The following is a 21,655-nucleotide window of genomic DNA, read 5'->3' as shown; positions in this document are numbered from 1 at the left end:
GGCATACAGGACAGGGAGAGCAGGAAGGAGGTGATGATGGACAGGGGAGGTAAAACAAAGGGAGAAGGGCTTCTGCTGGATAAGGTGAGCAGTGATGGGGTGGTGGAGGACACAGGGGAGGTAAAAGGAAGGGAGAATGGACAGGGGGAGCAGGCAAGGGGTGGTAGTGGACAGCCAAGGAAAAAAAAAGACAGACAAAAATACAGAAAGCGACTAAGGAGAGAGAAAAAAAAATAAAAACAGACACACACATATATATTCTAGCACCCGTTAATGTAACGGGCTATAAGACTAGTCTAATATAATAAAGAGCTAGCCGCGCATGCGCACTCTTATTTGCGTGTTCTGTGCGCTGTAGGTCTGTGGCCGAAGGAGTGCGCATGCGCAGCTAATACGTCACCTCCACAAGCCGGACCGCAGCCAGACGACGATCTCCGTTCCTCCTGCCGCCGCCGATCTCTGTTTCTCCTTTGCCGCCCACCCCCTTCTCTTCCCGCGGGCCCGAATGGCGATTCCAGCAGCGTGTACATCAGTCTTCACACGCTGCTTCGGGCCCTTCTACTGCCCTGATTTGCTCTGCTGCGTCTCTGATGATGTCATCAGGGACGTGTTTCCTTTCTCCCCACCCCCCATGTACAGTATCTTTCCTCCCCACTCATCCATCCCCTTGTGCAGCATCTTTTTATCCGTCCCTCCCATCCCCCTGTGCAGCAGAATCCCACTGTGAATGGGCAGCTTTGTGGCCTTCCCCACCAGGGCCTTCCCTCTGCCGCATCACTGAGGGAAGGCTCTGGCGGGGAAGACCGCGAAGCAGCCTGTTCAGAACTCTGCTGTTGCTGCTGCTTTAGGAGGCCTCGGCGCGCAGGTATGTCAGGTCTCACTGGGGCGAGGGTCGCTGAATTGACGAGTCCGATTTTTTTCAGCGAATTGGGCAGCACTGGTGGCAGGGATGGAGTGTCGGGGACATTTGGGGGGGGTGCTTTGGGGGTTGATCTTAACTAGGGCTTATTTTGGGGGGTAGGGCTTATATTAGGAGCATCTTTAAAAATTATGCTAGGGCTTATTTTGGGGTTAGGTCTTATTTTCGGGGAAACCCACGATAGCAACAACTTGTAGTAGCAGCAAAACACGAAGGAAGCACAAAGGCTGGAATCAAAAATGTGCCTCCTCCAAGTTTCCTGTTATTTGCAAAAGTTCAACTTGCAAAAGCAGCTTAGCGAGATTACTGAGTTGCTCTTTAAAAAGAGGGGGAAAAAAATTGAAGGGAGACAAAGGGCTCAATTTACTAAGCTGCGGTAGGGCTTTAACGCATGGAATAGCATGTGCTACAATGTCGCGCGCTAGACGCTAATGCCAGCATTGAGCTGGCATTAGTTCTAGCCGCGTAGCGCGGGGTTAGCGTGCGCTAAAAACGCTAGCGCACCTTAGCAAAAGGAGCCCAAAGTGCTGAAGGATTCTACACTTACCCCCCTCTTTTGCAACGGTGCGCTAAGTGTGCGCTAAATGCTAACATGCTTACAAGTGCTAAGGTGCATGTTATCCTATGGACGTGTTAGCGGTTTGCGCATGCATTGATTTAGCGTGCGGCTAAATCCGCGCTAAAAATGCTTAGCGCACCTTTGTAAAAGAGGGCCTTCATTTTTCCAAAAGGTCCCTGGCCCTAGCAGAAAAACCTGTGGCGAGAGAGGAGAAAACGGTGAAAATGGCAGAAGCAGAGGAAGCAGTAGTGAAAAGGAATAGGGGGGAAACACCCTCCAGGGATTCAAGACGAAGTTAGACAAGTTCCTGCTGAACCAGAGCGTACGCAGGTAGGGCTGGTCTCAGTCAGGGCGCTGGTCTTTGACCAGAGGGCCGCCGCATTAGCGGACTGCTGGGCACAATGGACCACTGGTCTGACCCAGCAGCGGTAATTCTTGTTCTTAAAGAATGATGGGGAAAGCAAGAATGGGTCATGTGGAGTTAGCAATACAGAGCTAAGTGTGAAAGAGGCTGCAGTGGTTAATGAGCTTCTTGTCATATTTGAAAGAGTTGGATATTCCCGAAGTACAATAAATGCAAGAGGTAGAGGTTTAGAGGTGAATATTGGTGTGGAGGGGGTTAAGTGCCTGCAGCCTGTTTGGTCTTAGGGAAATCAGTGGAGGTTAGGGGCTTCTTGTAGAAGGGGGAGAGATGAGGATTTTAGAAGGGAAATGGAGGTTTAAAGGGAAAAGAAGTGGAGGAAAAAGAAGAAAAAAGGGAATACGATGAGATTTCTGGATGGTGATAAACTGACGACAGTGAGCAGTGACAGGAAAAAAGGGTAAGAACCGTAATGGTTGCTATTTTTCCAACTTGGTTCTCTACTAAAATATAATGGATACTACAGAACAAGAGAGAACAGCATAATTGAGAGATGTTTTTTCTTTATTCATTGAGAAAATGATTAAATTTGCAACCCTGAATATGAATAGCCTTAGGTCTGACTTAGCTAATTATTTGACCTTTAGCTTTCAGGCAGATTTGGATGATGATTTTATGTTTTCCAGGCAACAAGATTAAACATGCTTGCATAGATTCAAAAAGCAAAGTATGAAGGGTACGGTGAATTCTTTGCCTGCTATTTATGCTATGCAGTAGAATTTTGAATGCAATAGGCTGTAACATATGAAAAAAAAGAAACAAATAAGAAAAGAATATTTTTAATACTGCCAATTATTGATCATATAATACTGCCAATTATTGATCATATAATACTGCCAATTATTGATCATATAATATAATTGACCCCACCATCACCAAACTGATGATCAAAACAACAGACATCAAAGTGTTTCGGAAAGAAATCAAAACATTTCTTTTCAAAAAACACGTCCTTACTTAATATTCCCCTCCCCAATCGCACATGCACTCTCCCCAGCAAATAACACACTAGTCATCCCCTCGAACCTCATTCACCAAAAATATCCAGACTCCTAAATAAGCATCTCCCATAGGAATCCATTTAACCTTCTCCTAAATAAGCATCTCCCTTAGGTATCCACTTAACCGATTCCTTCAAAGTTAGGTATCTTTCTTCAGTTGCCTATATTGTTTTCCCCACTGAACCTTGTAACTACTTGAACCCTGTCAAGTTATTCTATTGATAAATCCAGATATCTTATACTTGTATTTCTATACCACAACATGTAATTTACTTAAATCATTGTAATGTAATTCTCTCGGTAATGTCCTGATCTCTTTTAACTGTAATCCGCTTCGAACCGCAAGGCACAGGCGGAATAGAAATCACAAATGTAATGTAATGTAAATCACATATAAAAGAAAAACCAGATACTAAAGTGGCAGCACTGAGACTTATCTATTCATTGAGAAAACACGACCACGTCACCGAGGCCTACCTCGACTCACACTGGCTTCCAATTCCGGCAAGAATACTATTCAAATTCTACTGTCTACTATTTAAAACTATAAACGGTGACAGCCCAACCTACCTGAACAACCGCCTCATCCAAACTACCTCAATTAGACATAGGAAAACCCACACTCCATTCACGCACCTTCCAAAGACGTTAAACGGAAAAACGCTATGGGCTCCTTTTACGAAGGTGCGTTAGGGCCTTAATGTGCGGAATAGCGCGTGCTAAAATGTCGCGTGCGCTAGCCGCTACTACCTCCTCTTGAGCAGGCGGTAGTTTTTTGGCTAGCGCACGCGCTAAAAACGCTAGCGAACCTTCATACAAGGAGCCCTATACGATGGCCTCCTAGCCACACGAGCAGCAAAACTAGATGACCAAGGTTCATAGACAACAACGTGGAAGACAAAGGCGCGCGCCGACAACTGAGCGCAAGACGGAGGCGCACGCTGCAGAAAATTACTGTTTTTAGGGGCTCCGACGGGGGTTTTTGTTGGGGAGCACCCCCAGTTTACTTACTACAAATCGCGCCGGCGTTGTGGGGGGTTTGGGGGGTTGTAACCCCCCACATTTTACTGTAAACTTAACTTTTTCCCTAAAAACAGGGAAAAAGTAAAGTTTTCAGTAAAATTTGGGGGGTTACAACCCCCCAAACCCCCCACAACGCCCCCACAATGCGGCGCGATTTGTATTAAGTAAAGTGGGGGGGTTCCCCCCACGCCCCCCCCCCGTCGGAGCCCTAAAAACAGTAATTTTCTTCGGCGCGCGCCTCCGCGCTGCGCTCAATTGTCTGCTCGCGCCTTTATCCCGGCGCGCTTTTGACCTGACACCGATGACCAAATCTCCAATCTATTGACAACGACACCAGGCTACCCAACGTTCAGAAAAGAAATAAAGACTACTTTTCAAAGAAATCCCTGAAAATGACTTAACACCGCAAGTACCTTCCCACTTCCCCAAAGCAATCTGATCTACTCTTTATCTCCCCTGGAAATTGCCAGATATCTCCTTTTGTAATTCGCCTTGAACCGCAAGGTAATGGCGGAATAGAAATCTCTAATGTAATGTAATGTAAAGATGATGTTCAAAGCCCCATTTCACCCCCCCTCTTTTACAAAGGTGCGCTATGCTTTTTAGCGCCTGGTAAATATTAGCATGCATTAATTACATGCTAAACACTAATGCGTGTTTGTTATCCTCTGGACGCATTAGCGGTTAGCACACGTATTGACTTAGCACGCGCTAAAATGCTTTGTAAAAGAGGGCCTAAGTGTTTCTGCTTCCAGCATTGTTAAACACTTGGGCGTTTGTCTTCAGTTAGCTTAGCGGTGGATACAGAACCATAAGCCCAGCATCAACACACCATTGTCAAATCCGTATAGATTTACCTTATTGGCTTTTTGGATATCAATTATTTTGGAATCATTTTCCTGGTCATTATCTGCTGAGTCATGGAGCAGAGTATCTACATGTTTTGTTTAAATCCTGGTAGATGTTCGTATCCACAAGTTATTAGAATTAGAGACTGGTACATGCATAATGCTTGATCTATTTACTAGAGGATATGATCTTAAACTGATTAACATATGTACACCACAAATTAAGTTGGACCCCAAGTACGGTACTATTACTACAATTAGGCTATTAGAGGCATTTTCAAAACACTAAGGGCTCCTTTTACTAAGGTGTGCTAGCATTTTTAGTGCACGTACAAGATTAGCGCGCGCTAGCTGAAAAATTACCGCCTGCTTAAAAGGAGGCGGTAGCGGCTAGTGCGCGTGGCATTTTAGCATGCACTAAGCGCACGCTAAAACCACTAGTACACCTTTGTAAAAGGAGCCCTAAGATGTCCTCCCAAAAAAGACATAAATTGGCACTTGGATGATTTTCTCGCCATAACAATTTTAGCGCGCACTAAGCGCACGCTAAAACCACCAGCACACCTTTGTAAAAGGAGCCCTAAGATGTCCCCCAAAAAAGACATAAATTGGCACTTGGATGATTTTCTCACCATAACATCCAAGTGCTGATTTTTGAAGCCAGCTTTCTGGACATCTAGCTATGCTTCTTAGATACTGGGCATCCAAAGTTCAAGGGTGATGGTGATAAGGGTGTGTGTTATGGATGGGCTTTGGGTATGCTTAGGCTTGGATGTCTTGCGGCGATAATCAAACCTTTCCTAAGTCCTGGACAGAACTTAGACATTCGGAACAAGACCTGTTTTAAAAGTGTCTAAGTGTCAAAAAGATACTCAAACTAACCAAATGACCACTGGAAGGATTAGATAATGACCTCTCTATGCTCCCCCTGTGGTCACTGACCCACCTCCCAACCTCCAATGATCTGAATGAAACAGTATATACCTGTCTCTAGAACAGTAGCACCTTGTATGGGAAAGCCTAGTAGAGCAGCACTCAAGCACTTAAGTAGCACTTAAGTAGCCTCTTGGGTGGGCTTGTGAGCCATAGAGAGGATGACCCAGGCATAAGTCACTATATATATGGTGGAAATTGTGATCCCACTAAAACCCATCAAAATCCTACTATGCTGCCATATAAATGCCACCTGCAGCAATAAGGGCTATTGGGGTGGTAGACAGGTGGGTATAGTAGGTTTTAGGGGGAGTTTTGAAGGGCTCACCATACATTATAAGGGGGTTATGGTGAGATGCATTTCTGACACCCTTTATGTGAAGTTCACAGCAGTGCCGTCTAAGGTGTCCCACTGCTCAGTTGGCAATGTCTCTGTGGCCAGCCCATTATAATGCTGGCCCCTCCCACGTCCAAATGGTCTGGACTTGGATGTTTTTGGGGTTGAAAAACCTGAACAAAGGTGTCCTAAGGTTGGACGTCTCGATGGCCAAGATATCTAAGTAAGTGATTTTCGAGAAAAAAAATTTGTCTGTCTAGCATTTTCGAAAATCGATGTTTCTTCACCTCTATGTTTGAATGTCTTGCGGGAAACATCCAAAGTCAGACTAAGATGTCCTAAGAACATAAGAACATAAGAAGTTGCCTCCGCTGAGGCAGACCCTTGGTCCATCCTGCTCAGCGGTCCGCTCCCGCGGTGGCCCATAAGGCCCATTGCCTGAGCAATGGTCTATACCTATCTATACCCCTCAATCCCTTTTTCTTCTAGGAATCTATCCAAACCTTCTTTGAAACCATTTAATGTTTTCTTGTCTACAACAGCCTCTGGAAGCGCGTTCCATGTATCTACCACCCTCTGAGTGAAAAAGAACTTCCTAGCATTTGTTCTAAACTTGTCCCCTTTCAATTTCTCCGAGTGCCCCCTTGTACTTGTGGCGCCCCTTAATTTGAAAAATCTGCCCCTGTCTACTTTTTCTATGCCCTTCAGGATCTTGAAGGTTTCTATCATGTCTCCTCTAAGTCTTCGTTTCTCCAGGGAGAAAAGTCCCAACTGCTTCAATCTTTCAGTATATGGGAGATTTTCCATTCCCTTTATCAGTCTAGTTGCTCTTCTTTGTACTCCCTCAAGTACCGCCATGTCTTTCTTGAGGTACGGCGACCAGTACTGGACGCAGTACTCCAGATGCGGCCGCACCATTGCACGATACAGCGGCATGATGACTTCTTTCGTCCTGGTTGTAATACCCTTCTTAATGATACCCAGCATTCTGTTTGCTTTCCTAGAGGCTGTGGCGCATTGCGCCGATGCCTTCAGTGTTGCATCTACCATCACTCCCAGGTCTCTCTCCAGGTTGCTGACCCCTAGTGGTGTTCCCCCCATTTTGTATGTGAACATCGCGTTCTTTTTCCCCACGTGCATGACCTTGCATTTCCCCACGTTGAAGCTCATCTGCCATTTTTCGGCCCACTTTTCCAGCTGTGTTAGATCCTTTTGAAAATCTTCGCAGTCTTCCCTGGTTTGAGCCCTGCTGTATAGTTTGGTGTCATCTGCAAATTTAATGACCTCACACTTGGTTCCCGCCTCTAGGTCGTTTATGTAGATATTGAACAGGAGCGGTCCCAGCACTGACCCCTGCGGAACTCCACTTGTGACCCCTTTCCAGTCTGAGTAGTGGCCCTTTACGCCAACCCTCTGTTTCCTGTTTGCCAACCAGATTTTGATCCATCGGTGGACCTCCTCTTGTACCCTGTGGTTCCATATCTTTTTAAGCAATCTCTCGTGTGGCACCTTGTCGAAGGCTTTTTGGAAGTCAAGGTAAATGATGTCTATAGATTCCCCTTTATCCATCTGGCTGCTCACCCCCTCAAAGAAGTACAATAAGTTAGTGAGGCATGACCTACCCTTACAGATGCCGTGTTGACTCGGTTTTAGCTGCCCATGTCCTATTGAAAATGTACCTTTATACTCATATGTAACTGTAACAGAGTTTTAGCATTTGGTAATAATAATAATAATAACAGCTTATATATCGCGATACCGTGAAGTTCTATGCGGTTTACAAAGATTAAGCAAAGGTACAAATTGATTGACTTTAAGAGGGGAGGAAGAAAGAGGGTTGATAGGACAGGAAATCCATTTTTGAGGAGAGAGTGATCAATAGAACAAGTTAATCGCTATAGAGGGTAGAGAAAAGAGAGGATCAGTTGTCTAGATACTTTAGGAACAGGTGTGTTTTCAGACGTTTCCTAAATTCCTCATAAGTAGTGGGCGAAAGCAATTGTTCTAGGTCTTTACCCCATGATGCTGCTTGGTGCGAGAGAAGATGTTCATGGTGTTTTTTCAGTTTACAACCTCTCACTGGGGGGTAAACGAAGTTGGAATGTGAGCTTCTCTTGTGTCTGTTGGCTGAGAAGACGAAAAGGTCAGTTATATATTTAGGGGCAAATTTAAACTTTACGCGCGCCTCCATTGGCAGCCAATGCAGCCGCCGGTAGTAGGGTGTCACGCGGTCAAACTTCCTCAGCCCGAAGATCAGTTTGACCGCTGCATTTTGCGTCAATTGTAAACGCTGCATGTTCTTTTGGGAAATTGCTAAATAGGCGATGTTGCAGTCGTCAAGTAGACTCAGTGCGAGGGATTGGACTAGGGTTCTGAATGCCGCTGTAGGCAGTCAACTAGGGATCGAGTCAAAATTATCTACTTTGAAGATTTTTCTATAGGTTTTTCTAGAATTGAACCATACGGCTAACTTTTAATAGGACTTTTAGTTTTCTCTATCTTGTTCTAACTCTCTCCACTCATCTTAAAAAGGCTATACTTCAGTATTGTGAAATACATAGGCTTAAAAGTCAGCAAAGTTGTTTATGACACTAATTTTTACAATAAAAATAATTCCAAGGATAAATCTAAAACTCCCCTGCCTGAATAATATTTCTGTTCAGCTAAATATTATTAATGTACTCTGGATCCTAAGTTATGCAAAATAATATTGTTCTGCATGAAATCTACATAATTTGCTTAACTAAAATCCTGTGAATTTTAATGATAAATCTTCACTTTTTCAGCCTCGGATAAAGCAGTTTCACTGTTAAAATATATGGGCTGATATAATAACGTGTGCTCTATTTTAGCATATAGTAATGCGGTGTGCATGGCTTGACCCTGTTTAAGAAATGGGACCCACAATAGAAACAGTGCCACATGTTGACGTAGACTGTCATAGTGACAGTTGTTACATTGGGCCAATAACTTAACTTTATTTCATATCAAAACAGCATCTTATCTGTATTCTTGATGAAATTGTGTTTAAAGGGAATATACCTTTCATCTGAATCCTATATATGGCGGTTTGAGTTGTGTGTGCAAATTTGGGTGAATAATAAACCAATTTGCGCTAATTGGCTTCTTAACATGCAATTGTCAGTGTTAATTGGATTTAATTTATATTTATGCTGCATCCATGCCTAAATTTTATGCATGGTACCAAAAGGGAGGAAGTCCAGCTGGGCTATGTATGTGCTCATTTGTCCCTGTGCTCTCATTTATGTGGGATGAACTAAACGTCAAGTCTGTAATAGAGAGTTGTGCGGGGACAAAAATCTCACCCATCCCTGCCCGTCCCCACCAGGATTCTCTCCGTCCCCACCCGTCCCCGTCAGGATCCTCTCCATCCCCACCCGTCCCCGCCAGGTTCCTCTCCATCCCCACCCGTCCCCGTCAGGATCCTCTCCGTCCCCACCCATCCCCGCAAGGAATTACCTCCATCCCCGCCCGTCCCCATAAAAAGCAGCAATTACTTCTGACAGGATCATCAATTCCACAGTTTCTTTTGTGTTTGCGCTGCTGTTTTCCTTGTGGAATCTCTTTGGTGGAACCCTTTTTTTGTTTTCTGTTCAGGTAATTAACTTATAAACCCCTTCTTTTACTAAGGCTGACGTGTCCATTATATTATATGGACGAATCCTGCTTCCAAAGTCTTCCATCCCCGTGGGAGTCCCGTTGGCCAGAGGGGGCTCCCTGTGGGTGTCCCGTGGGTTAGGGGGGATTACTGCGGGACCCCCCCATGGTACCCGCGGGATTCCCGCGATCCCAGTGCAGACCTCTAGTCTGTAACCGACTGATCTAACACAGAAGTCGTATTCATACCAGTCTTGACAGCCCCATTAGTTCCCCACTGTATGCAAACCCAGCACCGTTTTGAAGATTTAAAGTGGTTAATCATTAAGAGGATTTCTGACGAGTATCAAGGCAATAGTCTTGAGAGACTCACTCTACGTGAGCAGTTCTGTATTTCCACGCTAAAATCTGTACACCCCAGTGGTCTTAATGAAATGATAGAGTGGCATACCATTACTTAATTTATGTTTAAAATTTTACATTTCAATTTTCAATCCTTTTTCATCAGGTGGTTAAGTTTGTCTCTATTGGACTCTTATGTCATCATGCATTGTGAGCTAATCACGTTTTTGCCTGATCTGCAGATCGCTTTGGGCCCCTAAGAAGTGTGATTGTTATCTGAGAACTACAGGAGTTCCTTCTACTCTCCAGGTGTTCAACTCTCCTCTGTCCAGTGCATTGCTCCTGAGGAAGGGGGCTTTGTGCCCCCGTCACGGAGCTCTGTAGAGCTGAACATCCAGCACGGACTTTATAAGTGAAAGTTACCACCACTTTGGACACTACTACTAATGGAGATAAATACTTTACATTTTTGATATTAAGGGATAGAGGGGTATAGATAGAGGGCTACTGCACAGGTCCTAGACCTGTTGGGCCACCGCGTGGGCGGACTGCTGGGCACGATGGACCTCTGGTCTGATCCAATGGAGGCATTTCTTATGTTCTTAACTTCAAATTTGCTGTGAATTATTGTCTTGGACATTGATTTCTAGACCCACCCATTGGTGGGCTTTACTGAACTCCTTTTTGATTCTGTTTTTGTTTGTTTTTTTTTGCGTCACACCACGGAGTTAAGCCCTACCCTTTTTTCTGGGACTTCATTTACAGCACTTCACTTAACTAGGTCCAGGGATGTATTATGCTTAACCCTATTGGGTTTTCAAGCTTACAACTTACCTACAAAAACTCTTGTTCAGCTGTATATTACTGAGGAGCAAATATAAGGTTGATTTGATGTGCTGACATGGGGTCTTCCTAATTTATGTTCACTTTTTCAGCGTCTTAAATTAATTGTGGCTTTGGACTTCTCTGTGGTGTGTGAAAGATCCTTTTCTTGTTTTCTAAGTGTTTTATTTGGCACCAGTTCTTTAGACGCTATATATAGAGTTCAGTCACATATGGATGTTTGTAGCACTTGAAAAAAAAGCCCGGATAGGCCTCAACGAAAGAGACAACAACCCCAAATAAAGGGTGTCATGAGGAAAGAGACACCGCTCAGCGGTGGGCTATCCAAAATATGCTTTATTGGTTGGCAGCACAATGTAAACTGGTAGATTCAACACTGACAGTGTTTCAGCAATTCTGCCTTTGTCAAAAGTCTAATAAATCATAAAAGAAATGCACATAAATATATTTGATAAGAAAAAATTGCACTTGTAAGACCAAAGTCAAATAAGCTAGGCTAAAAACAACATGCCCATCTCTCTCTCTAATTTCCTTTCTCATCAGATTCTAGCGAGTGGTCTTCCCATAGTAACATAGTAACATAGTAGATGACGGCAGATAAAGACCCGAATGGTCCATCCAGTCTACCCAACCTGATTCAATTTAAATTTTTTTTTTTTTTAATTTTTTCTTCTTAGCTATTTCTAGGCAAGAATCCAAAGCTTTACCCTGTGCTGTGCTTGGGTTCCAACTGCTGAAATCTCTGTTAAGACTTACTCCAGCCCATCTACACCCTCCCAGCCACTGAAGCCCTCCCCAGCCCATCCCCCACCAAACGGCCATACACAGACACAGACCGTGCAAGTCTGCCCAGTGCTGGCCTTAGTTCAATATTTAATCTTATTTTCTGATTCTAGATCCCCTGTGTTCATCCCACGCTTCTTTGAACTCAGTCACAGTTTTACTCTCCACCACCTCTCTCGGGAGCGCATTCCCTCATTTTTATATAGTCTTCTGGTTCCATACTTGCCACAAAGAACCTTATGCTCCTCACAACAACAGTCATTGGTCATTCCTTCATTTAGACAACTTTTCTTAGATTTTCATAGGGATTCCTCATTTTGTGTTATGGCTCCTACTCTCTGGAATTCTATGCCTTTTTACCTTCGCTCAGAGAAATCTTTCGCAACCTTCAAGGTACAGTTAAAGACACATTATTTCTCTTTGGCCTTTAGTTCTTAATATACGAAGGTCATTTCATAAATAATGCACAGGTTGGCAACATTGGGGAGTGGATGATGCAATTGCAGTAAACCTTGTTTCATTTTCACTTCAATGCTTGAAATAGCAGGATGTGAGCTTAGGGGTGTCAGGTCAAAAGCGCGCCGGGACAAAGGCGCGCGCAGACAATTGAGCGCAGCGCGGAGGCGCACGCCGCAGAAAATTACAGTTTTTACGGCTCCGACGGGGGGGGGGCATGGGGGAACCCCCCACTTTACTTAATAGAGATCGCGCCGCGTTGTGGGGGCGTTGTGGGGGGCGTGGGGGGTTGTAACCCCCCACATTTTACTGAAAACTTCACTTTTTCCCTGTTTTTAGGGAAAAAGTTAAGTTTACAGTAAAATGTGGAGGGTTACAACCCCCCAAACCCCCCACAACACCGGCGCGATCTCTATTCAGTAAACTGGGGGGACTCCCCAACAAAAACCCCCGTCGGAGCCCCTAAAAACTTTAATTTTCTTCGGCACGCGCCTCCGTCTTGCGCTCAGTTGTCGGCGCGCGCCTTTGTCTTTCACAGGGTTGTCTATGAACCGTGCTTAGGAATGATAGTGTACATAGTGTGGCTGTGACAAGTGTGGGAAATTGTTGCTGCAGGTGTCTCGGGTACTGCGTCTGTTGACAATCAGAGGTCGTACATTAAAGATTGATACTCTACATGGCAAAAACCCAACAGAAATCCACAGTGCGTTATGTGAAGTTTGTGATGAGTTAATAGTGGACCGTAGTACAGTTTCTCAGTGGGCAACTCGTTTTCAGAGTGGTCGTGTGAGCATAGATGATGATGGAAGACCAGGAAGGCCAAAATCAACAACCGATGAACAATGTGTGAAACTCGTGGCTGATACTCTTGGACAAGATTGTCATGCGACATGCAATGAAGTTTCTGAAACCACAGGGATTCCACCGACATCAGTATACCGAATTCTGACAAATGATTTCAAAAAGAGAAAAATTTCTATGCAATGGGTCCCCTACTTCTTGACTGCTGAACAGTAGCAGAGACGCCTGGACAATGCATCTGTGCTGAACAAAGATTTAACGTTGAAGGTCAGGCATTCTTGAATCGCATTGTTACTATTGATGAAACATGGGTCAGAGACTTTGAGCCGGAGCTAAAATCGCAGACCAAGTAGAGAGCTCCATCTTCCCCACCACCAAAAAAATTTTGACGAGCTCAATCAAAAGTCAAACAAATGATGATTTTTGCTTATAATTATGAAGGCATCATCATCACAGACAAAGTTCCATGTGGAAGAAGTGTCACAGCAGTGTTTTATCGTGATTTTTTGTTTAAAAAAATGCGCAGAAAAATGCACAAAACCCGACCTCAGTTGCTGTTGGCTGGGCCACTCATTCTTCACGACAACGCTTTGCCTACACATAGGGAATGTTGTCATTGAAAAACTAAACAAATACGGCTGTTATCTCATGCTCCCTACAGTCCAGACACGAATCCACTAGACTTTGACTTTTTCCAAAGTTGAAACAACTTATGCGTGGACTTCATTTTGCATCTCTGGAAGAGCTTTCTTCCACCGTTACCCGAGCCATTCCCGGACGTTGGGATTCGATCATTGAAAAGCAGGGAGACTATATTGAAGAATTGTAAAGAAATACAGTGGAATTTTGGTTTGCGAGCATAATTCGTTCCAGAAGCATGCTCGTAAACCAAAGTGCTCATATATCAAAGTGAGTTTCCCCATAGAAAGTAAGAGAAACTCGCATGATTCATTTCTGATCCCCAAAACAGGCCTATGTCTTCTTGTGATCCAACACTTCTCCCACTCCCTGTTTCGGCATTTCTCCCTCTTCTCTCCTTTCTTTCCATTACCACAGACCATCTTTCCCTTTTCTTATTTCCCAATCATCTTTCTCTCTTCACTTTCCCCCATCCCTCCCTTTTTCTTTCTCACCTCCCTCACAGGTGCCAAAGGTGCCTTTGTCTCTCCGGCAAGTCAAGCACCAAACTGGGTGAAGCTGATGAGTGCCGGCATCCAGGTAAGCAGGAGCAGGTGCCACAGCACGCGGCTGTCGTAGTCAAGCAGGCCGCTGTCTGTCTTTCTTTCTTTCTGTCTCTCTCTCTCTCTTTGGCCGCTGTCAGTCTGTCTTTCTTTCTTTCTGTGTTTCTCCTTGACCACTGTCTGTGTGTCTGTCTGTCTTTCTGTCTCTTACTCTCTCTCTCTCCTTGGCCGCTGTCTGTGTGTCTTTCTGTCTCTGTTTCTCTCTCTCTCGTTGGCCACTGTCTGACTGTCTTTCTTTCTCTCTCTCGTTGGCCGCTGTCTGTGTGTCTTTTTTTTTTTTTGCTGTCTGTCTCCTTGGCCACTGTCTGTCTGTCTGTCTTTTTTTCTGTGTGTCTCTCTCTCCTTATCCGCTGTCTGTTTTTTTTCTTTCAATCTCTCTCCCTGGCCCCCTGTCCTGTGTGTGTCTTTCACTGCCACCTTTTCTGTCAGTCTGTCAATGTCCCATCTGTTTGGCCCCCTGCCCTTCTCTGTGTGTGTGTGGAGATGTCAGGGGTATTTTGGGGGAGGTCCGGGATGTTGGGGAAATATTGGGATGTTAGGGGGGATGTCAATTATCATGCCCCTTCTCCCATCTACCTTTTATTTATTTTTTTTTAATCGCGCATTGTGTTGGGAATGGCAACCGGCACAGAATAACCTCTGCTGGGTAAAGTAAACCGTTACTCGCAGCAAATTGAACGTGCACGCGCACGGTGAATGCGCACACGTACTGCACGCTTTACCAACTTCTCTGTTTTACAATACAATTTCTCTTCCGACCACGGAGCTACGGATGCACGGAGCCACAAGGTTTGGAGTGCACATGCGCGCTAAGGGAATTATTATAACGGATGTGCATCACTTTGCATTTGTCCACATTAAATTTCATCAGCCATTTGGATGCCCAGTCTTCCAGTTTCCTAAATTCTTCCTGCAATTTTTCACAGTCCGCAAGTGCTTTGGCAACTTACAATAGTTTTGTGTTATTGAAAAGTTTAATCACTTCACTTGTTCTTCCAATTTTTAGATCATTTATAAATGTATTTAATAGCTACCACTGCGGCCGATGCTAAAAAAACATACTATGGTTTTGTAAAGGGGAAGTAAATGACAATCCACTGTGTCAAACGCGGTAGAAACACCAAACTGCAGTACCACTGCCTGTCGCCTCATGCTTAAGTGCTCCCACACAGCTGAAACCATCTCTAACACTAGTGTCTCCATACTATGAAAAGCTCTAAAACCATCTTGAGTGACAAATTTATTCAATTGATAATCAATCATAAGAACATAAGAATAGCCTTACTGGGTCAACTCCAGTAGCCTGTTCTCACAGTGGCTAATCCAGGTCACCAGTACCTGGCCAAAACCCAAAAAGTAGCAACATTTCATTCAGAATCCTAAAGCATAGCAAGATTCTGGAACCCCAAAGAGTAGCAACATTCCATGCTACTGATCCAGGGCAAGCAGAGTCTTCCCCCATATCTTAACAACAGACTATGGACTTTTCCTCCAGGAATTTGACCAATTTAGCAATCTACACCATACTTGCTAGTGGTCTAAAATTCTCAGGTTTAGAAAGATCCGTCCCTGTTGCCTTAGGAATAGGAGTTAAGAAAATATGCAAAATATTTGTAAGGTAGCATGATTATGAAAATATTACTGCAGACCCATTATCACAGAGATCCTCCCAAAATGCCAAAATCAGAAGTATGTAGACCGGGAATCGTTGCCTATCAGTACTGAAAATAAACTTTACTAGAATTCTTCAGCACCTCATGAGCAAAAAAAAATGATGTGGTTATTTAATACTCTGCTTTGCATACAGTTTCATCCTGGTTTAGAACTAACAGATTTAAAACCTTCTAATAGCTTAGAGATAAAATATTTCCATAGGCATACTTAATGTTATCGAGTTGGACTGATTTGAAGTCTAGTTTTTCAAAGAAAATAATGCTTCCTGTCAAAATCTCTCAGAAATATTGCCTTTTTGCATATTTGCTTTTGTATGTTGTGATATTAAATGCACATTTCTCATGCATTCTTTGTTTTAAAATTTGATATTTCATCACTGTAAAATACAACAATGTCTTATTTTAGTTAGCTAGTGCTTACTTAAAATACAAATGATCTTGTTTCCATTATTTCTCTAGCTTCTGCCTGATAGACATTAAGGGCCAAATTCTATAAACGGTGTCCCGATTGTAGCGACATCCAAGAGACAGACTTCAAAATCATAACATCAGATAATCTCAACATAAGAATAGCCTTACTGGGTCAGACCAATGGTCCATCAAGTCCAGTAGCCCATTCTCACGGTGGCCAATCCAGGTCACTAGTACCTGGCCAAAACCTGAGGAGTAGCAACATTCCATTCAGAGTCCTAAAGAATAGCAAGATTCTGGAATCCCAAAAAGTAACAAGAGATTCCAGAACCCCAAAGAGTTGCAACATTCCATGCTACCGATCCTGGATAAGCAATGACTTCCCCCATGTCTTTCTCAATAGCAGACTATGGATTTTTCCTCCAGGAACTTGTTCAAACCTTTCTTAAAACCAGCTACGCTAGCCGCTCTTACCACAGCCTCTGGCAATGTGTTCCAGAGCTTAATTATTCTCCGAGTGAAAAAATATTTCCTCTTCTAGTAACATAGTAACATAGTAGATGACAGCAGATTAAGACCCGAATGGTCCATCCAGTCTGCCCAACCTGATTCAATTTAAATTTTTTTTATTTTTTTATTTATTTTTTCTTCTTAGCTATTTCTGGGCAAGAATCCAAAGCTTTACCCGGTACTGTGCTTGGGTTCCAACTGCCAAAATCTCTGTTAAGACTTACTCCAGCCCATCTACACCCTCCCAGACATTGAAGCCCTCCCCTGCCCATCCTCCACCAAACAGCCATACACAGACACAGACCGTGCAAGTCTGCCCAGTAACTGGCCTAGTTCAATATTTAATATTATTTTCTGATTCTAAATCTTCTGTGTTCATCCCACACTTCTTTGAACTCAGTCACAGTTTTACTCTCCACCACCTCTCTCGGAAGCGCATTACAGGCATCCACTACCCTCTCCGTAAAGTAGAATTTCCTAATATTGCCCCTGAATCTACCACCCCTCAACCTCAAATTATGTCCTCATTGGTTTTAAAAGTATTTCCCGGTAACTTCATTGAGTATCCCCTAGTCTTTGTAATTTTTGACAGTGGCAAAATGAGGGAATTTTGTGGTGCATAAAAAGAAGCCTATAGTAACTAGCAGAATAAAGAGATGAGATCTCTCTACAGCTCACTGTAAAGACATCATAAATATTGAAAGACTAAAGAGATTAGATTGGGGTGATCTTGAGAAAAGCAACCAAAATGATGTAGAGACTGGTTAAGATATTTGTATTTTTTAGGGTTGTAAATTGATTAACATTTTTAATTGCATGATAATCACAATTAATTGCATGTTCCAAATGTAAAAGAGTAGAAATAAATTTAGCGTGTACAGCCCTACTAAAAATAAAATTTAGGCCCTTTTTTACTAAGGTGCACTAACTGATTAGCGCACGCTAATCAATTTTGTGTGCGTTAAATGCTAATGCATGCATGTTAGCCTTTAGTGCATGCTAATTCAATTAGAACACGCTAATTGGTTGGCGCACCTTAGTAAAAGCGGGGGTTAATGATTTTATTTGCATAATCATCTCCTCTCCCCTCTCCTTCATGGGCACCATCTCTTCCCATCCTCTCCTCTCCATGGGTACCATTTCTCCTCTTATCTCAAGGGGCACCATCTCTTTTTTCCTCTTCTCCATGGGCCTCTCATCTCATCTCTTCCCCTCCCCACTCCACCTCACCATGGGAGCCATCTCTCTCCTCCCCTTTCCTCACAATTAGCATCTTTCCCTCTCTCCCTCTTCTTAATTCTATACTCACCGTGCAATACGACAGCTGCCTTTCCCTTGGTTGGGAACTTCCTGTTTCCAACGCTTCAGAGAGAGAGGCTTCAGTGCAGCAGCGGTCAACGCACATTTTGGAGAAGGAGTAAGCAGGGAAAAGGGAGCCGCTGGAGTGTGCAGTAAGTGTAGAAAAAAAAAAGAAGAAAGAGAGAAAAGGAACGAAGTTGACCGCGAGGGGTGTGTGTGGTTAATCGCATTAAAATTTTTTAATGGTGTTAAATTATTAATGCATTAATAATGTGTTAAATGTATAGCTTTAGGGCTAGATTCACGAACCTGCCCGATCAGGACCGACCCGTGCCCGATCTGAGCAGGTCCAATGGATTCTCGAAACTCAAATATGCAGATGGGGCGATCGGAGGAACGCCCCCATCTGCCGGCATGGATCGCTGGTGTACGATCCTGATGCATTTGTATTCTAAAACGGTTTACAAATAGTAACATAAATAAAATATTATAAAATTCAGAACAAAGTTAGAACAAAACAAACATAGTAGATGATGGCAGATAAAGACCTAAATGGTCCATCCACTCTGCCCAACCTGATTCAATTTAAATTTTTTAAAAAAATTTTTTTCTTCTTAGCTATTTCTGGGCAAGAATCCAAAGCTCTACCCGGTACTGTGCTTGGGCTCCAGCTTCTGAAGTCTCCATCAAAGCTCACTCCAGTCCATCTACACCCTCCCAGCCATTGAAACCCTCCCCAGCCCATCCTCAACCAAAGGCCATATACAGTATTGGCCTTAGTTCTTCAATATTTACTAAAATCAATTTCTCAAAGAAATGCATCCACAAATAATTGTGTTTTCAGCATTTTCCTAAATGAGCTCTTATCTCTACATTTTCGGATTTGACCAACCAGGCTATGCCACAACTTAACCTCTGCACATGTAAAAGTCATGTTTTCCTTCTCATTTTCCCCAAAGAGCTCAGAATGGGTTACAGGTTAAATAAAACTAGTAACCACAATCAAGTAGAATACTCCTTATAATAACTTAAATAGCAATGTATTCAGGAACAACACTATCACTCGAAGAAAACTGCAGTTCTCAATCACCAGTGGAGAAAAGACCTCAGTGTCACGTTGGATCTATACTTAAAAATTCTCCGGATATAACATCTTCAGATAATAATCTGAAGGTGTGAACACTTCCTCGGTCTGAAAAACTCCACACACATTCATTCATGTTTGCATAAAAATCTTATGTTCATCAACTGTTTTGCAACAGATAAGTTTTTCCAATTTATTTCTTTGTTTTGAGTTTTGCATGCTTCAGCTAATTTGATAAACAGCTGATGAACTTTAGGTTTATCTTGTAAGAAAATTTCCAACTGAGATGGATCAACAAAACTATACTTATTACTCTCATATGTAACCAAACATTAAGAAAGAATAAGGCTCCTACTGCCAAGACTCATGTCTTGAGTTGTAGGCAGTGGCGTACCAAGGGGGGGGTCCGCCCCGGGTGCAGCCTTAGGGGGGTGCACAGCTGGACAGATCTGGAAAATTCCTGGGCTGCGACGGCACTCAGTGGCATCGGCGCCCCCTCCGTGACGGCACTCAGAGGCAACGGCGCCACCCCCCCCCCCCTCCGTGATGTGTAGGAAGATTTAAGGTACGCTAATCAGTTACATAAACAAATTACGTGTCTGTTAGTTTTGTCTAGGGAAAACCATAAACGCTGATCCAGGTTCAGCTTTCTTGCCTGTTTACACGACACAAGACCCAGGCTAATGAGAAATATTTTTATTATGAAAATAGAAAAATATAATTCACAAGCCAACTGCAATATCTAAATATTGTTCACAAAATATGATTACATAAATGAAACTCAGTACATAATTATCACAATACATTTGTTAGATAACTAAGTAAAACTAATTGTTACACACAGTAAACAATCCCTTATAATAATAATAATCCCTGATTATAAGCAAATGACTACAGTCATCACCAAGGGAGCTTCACTAAACTTGTCCTATATCACAGTCGGAGACACTTATCTAACCCCCAGCTGATAAGATATTAAGTTCCGTAAATTCACCCTTGATTAGGCCTCTGGCGAAAATTAGGTGAAATGGAAAACTTTCTTGTTAGCTTCAGGAGATGTAAGAAATCCTTTGTTACAGGCACACGTGTTCGTCAGTCCCGGGTAAGGCTATAATTCATCAGCAGACAAGTTTCCTTTTAGTGCTGAATTCAGAGCTGTTTAAAGTCCGAATCACTCTCTCTTAGGCAGAGAGTCACACGAGGTAACTTTACAGGTCTAATTATTAAAAGAAAAAGATGCGTGCAGAACATCTGTGGGAAGATGTGAGCTTCCTCGCATCCCAACACAGACTAAATTATAATTAGCACCTTCTCACTTGGATCTCATCAGATGACTTCCTCGGACCAATCCAGAAACAGAACTTAGATGAATAGCCTTTCTGTGTAAGGTGGCATATCGGCTGGTAGAAACAGGCGCCGTTAGACAGATAAGAATGGATAGGAGTATAACTCCCCCAAGAATCACACAGTCTAATTATGAAGACACAGATGGATGTCCTTGAGTAGAATAACATTCTGGTACATACCCAGAATGCAACAGGCAGAAACAGCAAAGATGTGTTCTCCTTTCTTCTTGCAATTCATGCTGGAAAGATTTCTTGCAGACAATGGTTCAGAAAGATTTCTTGCAGAATGGTTCAGGCTTGATGATGTCAGAGAGGCCTAACCTTCAGGTGCAAATACGGAAACACCCCTACAGACGGCACTCATCGGCATTGGCACCCCCCCTTCGTGACGGCACTCAGTGGTATCGGTGCCCCCCTGCCCCGTGACAGCACTCAAGTTCAGCCTCCTTCTCCCGGCATCAGCAGAACTTCAGATCGGCAACAGGTGCTCAGTCAAAAGCTTCCTGGGCGGAAACAGGAAGCTGAGTCAGGGGAAGCTTTTGACTGAGCACCTGTTGCCGATCTGAAGTTCTGCTGATACCAGGAGAAGGAGGCCAAACTTGAGTGCTTATGCCGCTGAGTGCCGTCACGGAGGGGGGGGGCGCCAATGCCGCTGAGTGCCGTCGCATCCCAGGAATTTTCCGGACCTGTCCAGCTGTGCACCCCCCTAAGGCTGCACCCGGGGTGGACCTCCCTCCCCCCCCCCCCTTGGTACATCACTGGTTGTAGGAACTGTCTTCTCCTATACTGTGTTTGCCTAGAGACATCTGGAAACACATTTCATTTCTGTCCACAGAATAGAGCTTGCTTATTAATAAAATAAAGTTTAAGAATAGCTAAATTACCTGAGATTATTATAGAGGTTGATAAGAAGTGATAAAGTAAAGTAAAGAAAGAAAGGAATATAGTTGTGTCCAATTGCCAGATTATAATTTAAATTACCTTGTACTAAAGTGATTTACCGGGTGATGTCACAGTCTCAATAATGTGGACTTGGAATTGAATTTATTTTCTTTGATGTAATAATGATCCTGTTTATATTAGTGTGTATTCCTAATTTTATTTGTTGTAACAAATGAATACATTTATAAATTAAAAAAAACAAAACAGTTGATGAACGAGCTTAAGATTTTTATACAAACATGAACGAATGTGTGTTGAGTTTTCA

Source organism: Geotrypetes seraphini, chromosome 1, assembly GCF_902459505.1.
Source record: "Geotrypetes seraphini chromosome 1, aGeoSer1.1, whole genome shotgun sequence".
NCBI classification, from domain to species: domain Eukaryota; kingdom Metazoa; phylum Chordata; class Amphibia; order Gymnophiona; family Dermophiidae; genus Geotrypetes; species Geotrypetes seraphini.
This window is presented reverse-complemented; position numbering follows the sequence as displayed.